Raw genomic sequence first — 6000 nt, 5'->3', positions numbered from 1 at the left:
GCTTAGTCTTCCATGCTGTATACTTTGACATCAGTGCTGCTTTTTTACTGTGAGCATTTACAGAAGGTACAGTCTTTCCAAGAGGACTCAGCAAATGCTGTAGTAGAAGGATTTTGTGCTTTGTCTCATAGAAAATACTTCCAGAAGTGCACTGTTTCTTTTACATGATCATCTGCTCAAAGAAGAGAGGAAGAAATCAGCATTTGCTAATCAACAACTAATCCGAATCTACAGGACTGAAATTAAAATTTAAAATAAAAACAACTTTTAGCTTATGTGGGCACTCAGCAGGTCCTTGGGTGCCTGCCCTCAGCTCACAGAACATGGCTCTAGTTGCTATCAGGTCCTGGTTGAAATTCAAATCAGTTTCAGCATTGTTGCTGTCTCTTCTAATTGGCTCTGTCCATACACTTAGCTGGTAAGAGGGACAGAGGAGCAAAGCACGCAGAAAGGACCAAATGTTTTCCAGCACATGCTAGGCTATTCAGAAAAATCTTATGGATGGAGGGGCCTGGCACTGGACAAGCATTGGGATTCCCAGTGTCCTGCCATGGAACACTCTGTCAGGAAGCAGAGATCTCATTTTTTGTTAGTGTTAGAATTATGAGGACCAGACAGCAGTTGAAAACAACAGTTCAACTGGTGAGCAGTGCTGTGCAGCAGCAGCAGAAACCTGTGGAAAAATTTTGGCTGACTCATCCATAATTCACCTGGTGTTCCAAGGAACATGTGGCTGGGGTGGGATCCCTGGCACTCCTGCAAGGGAGAGTCTGCTTCCTCTACACAACGTGGGCAGCAACCGAGCTTCTCTTACCCAGGTAACCCCTCAGTCTCCATGAGAGGGGCTGGTCTCCCTCCTGCAGCACAGGGCTGGAATGCAGCCCTGGGATGCTTCATGAGGATGCTGCTGTGGGGAAGAGTCAGTGAGGGAGCTGGCCCCGCACCCTGGGATAACACATGCAATGATTTGAGGAATCCATCCCAGCCAGTTCATGCTTCAGACCTTCATGGCTCTGTGTGTGTGTGTGTTTGTGTGTGATGTAAACTCTGCTTTGAGAGACTAAGCTCTTGGCGTACAACCTCCTGCTGGGTTGGTTTTCCAAGTGCTTCTGGCAATGGGCTGGCCAGGTGTTATTAAACCTAATGATCTGTTCACACAGAACCCAAAAGGTAAGCAGCTGCAACCCAGGGCAAAGTAGTTTTTAAACCTGACCTTCAGCTTGGCGGTAGCTAAGCAACATATTCCATATTGAGGGATTTCAGTCACACAGTGAAGTTATTTTGAAAGTATGACTGGCCTGAAAGAGACAAGTAGAAAGTCTTGAGGGCTGCTTGAAAGACAAACAGAAGAAACAGGATGAATATCAGAGACTGTGTTTTGTAGTTCTGTGCAGTAGCCTAAACTCAGAGGAATTTCAAGATAATCTTATGGAAAAGAATGATAATAAATACAAGGAAAAAATGAAAGACACGAGAGACAAATGAAAGTAGATGTTAATTACTTTAGCTCCATCCATGCATTCCTTCTACTGCCAAGGGCTGAAGAAGGTAACTCCTCCAGGACTGACTGCTTCCACTAATTTTCTGAAGGGATGAATGGAGTTGAGAGTTCTCAAAATACCCGAGCTACAAAATAAGTTGGTGGGAAACCTTTCAAACATTAGTCCTGGGACTGTGTGGTCATCCACAGAGCCTGGGCAGAGCAAAGAGCTGAAGTGTGTACACAGTAATTCCCAGTACAAGGGCCTCGGGATGTCAGATGGGTTGCCCCCCAGGGGGCCCACAGATCAAGAGGGTTCTATGCCATAATTCTTGCCATGGTGGATAACTTCCATCTGAATGCTCTATCGGTGAGAGCATGGAAAAACTTCATGAAATGGGATTGAGAACTCACTAGATAGTATACACCAGTCAAATGCATCAGTTACATACAGAGTCTGCAAATGTATGTCTATTTTACTTCCAGAAATTGTGAATAATTTCAGGCAAATACCTTTCCAGGGCTGTAGCCATCTTTGCTACCCTCAATCATCTCAGAAAAAAAAAAAAAAAAAAAAAAAAAAAAAAAAAAAAAAAAAAAAAAAACAAAAAACAAACCAACACACCACATAAATAGAGACATAATCTAGAAAATGTGACATGTTCTAATAGTAACAACTTTGCCTGGCCAAAGCAATGTTCCTGTACTCCATGATGCTTGATCTCACACATGCTTCTGTAGTTATTTTCTTGTCTTGAATCCAGTTACTTCACAGTATTCCAGTTAGTTATATATATTTTCGTCTTGTGTTCAGCCACTGTTCCCGAGAGCACTCTTCATTGCACAATTCTCTGTAATATTTATTTTCAGGCAGCTTCCAGGATAAAGAATTAGTCCTGGGACTTATTCACAGTTTTGACATTGACCAGCTGGGTGACTTCTGGCCAAGTCACTGCACCTCTTCACCACTGTTTCCCAGCAGGAAGTGTAGGGTAATAACCCTTTCTGAAATCACATGGAGTTCTAATGAAGTACTGTATAGTTTACAGTCCCTGTTTACAGCAATGATTTCACTGATGTAGCAGACTTATGTACAGAATTTTCCTTTGTTTTCTTTTGTTTTCAGCAGATAAAAACTCGAAGAGCACTTGTCAAAGTGCTTATAAACCTACGACAGAACTGGCAGAAACAGACGATCACTGAATGTTTCTGTTCCTCAGCCTGTTTTAAAAAAGGCATGACAGTAATAGAGACAAGCTTTTAAATTAGATGTTTGTGACCTATTTGGAACATGTACAATCAATGCAGACTTTGCTCATTGTTTTGAATTTTTTCCTTAAGGTGGCCTCTGCAGGAACAAATACAACATTTATTATACCTGTAACTATGCACACCCTGGGCCTAGCCAGGCAGGGATGCTGCTTGAATTACAGCAGCCCCAGGACATGGCAGGAAAGAGTTGCCTAAATTTAAAAGCCTCATTGTGACACTTACTTTCCAGTCCAGCCTGAGAGTCCACTTAACTCCACACAGAAGGTCTGTCAAAGGAAAGCTTCCTGTAGTGTCTCTGCCTCTTCAAAAAAAGTGCCCAACAGCCAGATTAAATTTGTCTTCCAGTAACTTTCAGGTCCTCAGATTGAGGAGTCTTAAAGAGATGCAAGAGCAACAGCCAAGTAATTTGGCTAGAGATGCATCAGTTAATTAAAAATAATATTTCCTCTTTCACTCTTTTGCATAATCTTCTCTTTAAAAAAAGTAAATTAGTACTAAATATATTTTCTTACAGACATCAGCTCCTGGAAGGGTTCTTTATAACACATACAGTCATGATCCTGTAATTGTCTTGTACAGTAATCAGCGTATCTTATCTCTTAAGTTCACTTTTGGAGTTCAACTATGTATCAAAAAAAATTCCCCCAAAGGGGAATATTAGTCAGATTACCCCTGGCTTGCCTTTTCTTTGTAACCTCATCTTTATTTCCTCATTTACACATGGCATAGTTCAAACACTGAGTGCCCCTTCATAGCAAAACCCTCCATTCCTGCTCGGAGACAGGCTTTGCTAGACAAGGCTTTGATACCTGATATGCTACACACCATTGTGAAGCTTGATTTACCAATAAGAATCCAAGGGAGTTCAAAATCCTACTAATACAAGTGAGACTGGATGATCAGGGCCTCGGACTGTTGTTTTGGAGCTGCTGGTCAGGGATTTTTGCAGTATTAGAGTCGAGGATTTGTCCATCATCTGGGCCCTAGTAAACAAAGGCAAAACTGCAGTATTATTATTTTAATGTTTATTTCAAGTGTATCATCTTGCAGTGCCAAAGTCAAGTCATGCATCTGTTGATTTTGTAACTAAAGTACTGTTGGTTAAATTGTCCTCATTACTACTTCATAATTGTGGGAGGAAAACATGTTAGTGGATCAGAGTAGTGTACCACAACAGTGAATGTAACTCTCACCTAAAACAGAGGATATGAGATAAAGGAATCAAACTGGAGTCAGCTGAGGACATCTCTTCTACCGGGTACTCAAATTCCTCTAGAAGGATGTTATCCAACCCTTGAAACCTACTTGGGATATTTCTTCCAATAGCGCTACACCTGCAGTGTATGCAGGGTGCAGACATTTCACCACAGCCAAACCGTATGCAGCCTGGTTACACTCTGTTGTGTTCTTGGCAGCACTGAAGGAGAATGAGTTAGTGAATTTCTTTCATGTATGTGTTTGTAAAAGGCACAGTACTGGATGTTCGACATCACTAAGGAGCCAAAATAAATATACTGTGGTAATGACCTTCAGGATGTGGAAGAGAATGTTCTATCACTTAATGATAAGTAAATAAATAGAATAGCAATTTTGGCCTTGTTAATTAGACAATGTCGTTAACTTCAATACAGTAGTAGACACCTGGTTCTTTCTTACCTGTCTTTTGAAGTTCCATGCTAAGAACTGGACCTGTACAGTCATTTCTTCTCAGTTAAAAATTAAAGTTCATTCTTATACAGGGTCAAAAATTATAAAAGATTTTGATAAAATACATGGCTAATTCTAGTGGTGCAAAGCCCTTACTCTTCTTCCCATCTCTCCCTGACCTTAGGATCCATGTTAAAAATAAGCAAAGTTATCTTTCAAGTAGTGTTGATGCCCATCTTCATGACACCCTTTAAAAGATGTTGCTGGATATGTAACCATTAGCATTCATTTCTTCAGAAATTCAGAGAACCCTCAGTTTCCAGAGCCAGAAAGCACAAGCTCAGATAACCATCACTTGGCACTTCTCCCTGGCCAATTTTTCACTGCTGCGTTCACATGCATTTGTCACTGGCGGTTCACTAACGAGGAGTGGCCAATTTCTTGTTATTACAGCAGGGGGATGCCCTTAACTTTTCCTGCCCTGTTGCTCCAACAGTGTTTGCTGGGTTTGTTTTCCAGTTCACATTAATTCCACCTGAGCCAATACTGAGCTGTAAGCACATACCTGACCAAGGAACATTTAAAAGATTTGTGTGGCTGCATTTATTTTCTCTCTGAGTAGACATGGTTATAATACTTCCTTTCCCTGCATTTTTCACTGTGGTTCAACATTCCTGTAAACAAGACTGTGCCACATTATAGATTGTGTATCCATTTAAGTTGGCAGAGAACTTGTATTAAAAGTTTGAAAGAGAAGTTGCTGCCTTCTCTGCTATTAATAGTATTGCTGCTTTATATAACTTCATGATTCCCATACAGTGGATAAATTATAACAGACAAATAAGCATCTCTGCCCACGAGGAACTTTTACTTCTGCATAAAAAGAGCATAAAAGATACACAGCAGGAAATTCAATGCAGAAAACAGACTGAGGTTTGGAGGGCAGAGAGAAAATGTTGCAAAGAAGTAGCAAGTCTGCAAAAGGTCAAATCTTACTCTGTTGAAAAGGGACAATCACCAGAATTAGGGCCAGCATTAATGTCTCAATATGTACAGGAATTCCTGGATGAGCTGTGAAAATTGAGACATGATGAAGAGAGAAGAAGAGGCTATTTTTCTTACAAAGTGTTTAATTTTCCAAGTATATTTCCTCTTGGCCTTTGTCTCACCTCTTCCTATGAGCCAAGGATGACATGCCATTGAGTCACATCTCACTTCAGCTGCATTGCATCTTCAGCAGCTTTTGTCCCCACCTCTTCAGCATTTTTGCCAGTGCTACCTCCTGTTCTCCCTGCTCAGACACAAATCTCGGGCGGCATGGAGAGACAGTGAGCTTGCCCATACCCACTGCCACTCTTTGTGCTGGGCCACCTGTGTGCTGGGCTGGGCTACGGCACAGCTTGGCTTTGTGGTGATCAGGGTGCTGGGTGGCACCAAACAGCTCCTGTGGCCAAGTAAAGACCCTTGTGCTGAATTGCATCAAATAAAGGGTTTCATGCTGCAGGCAGAGGATTTGGACAGTAAAAGCGTGTTTTAAATAATACAACGTCTCTAGAAGCCAAGTATGTACTACAAGAAATTGCTAAGAGCAAACACCTCTC

Source organism: Zosterops lateralis (assembly GCF_965231275.1).
Source record: "Zosterops lateralis genome assembly, chromosome: 1".
Classification (NCBI taxonomy): Eukaryota; Metazoa; Chordata; class Aves; order Passeriformes; family Zosteropidae; genus Zosterops; species Zosterops lateralis.
This window is presented reverse-complemented; position numbering follows the sequence as displayed.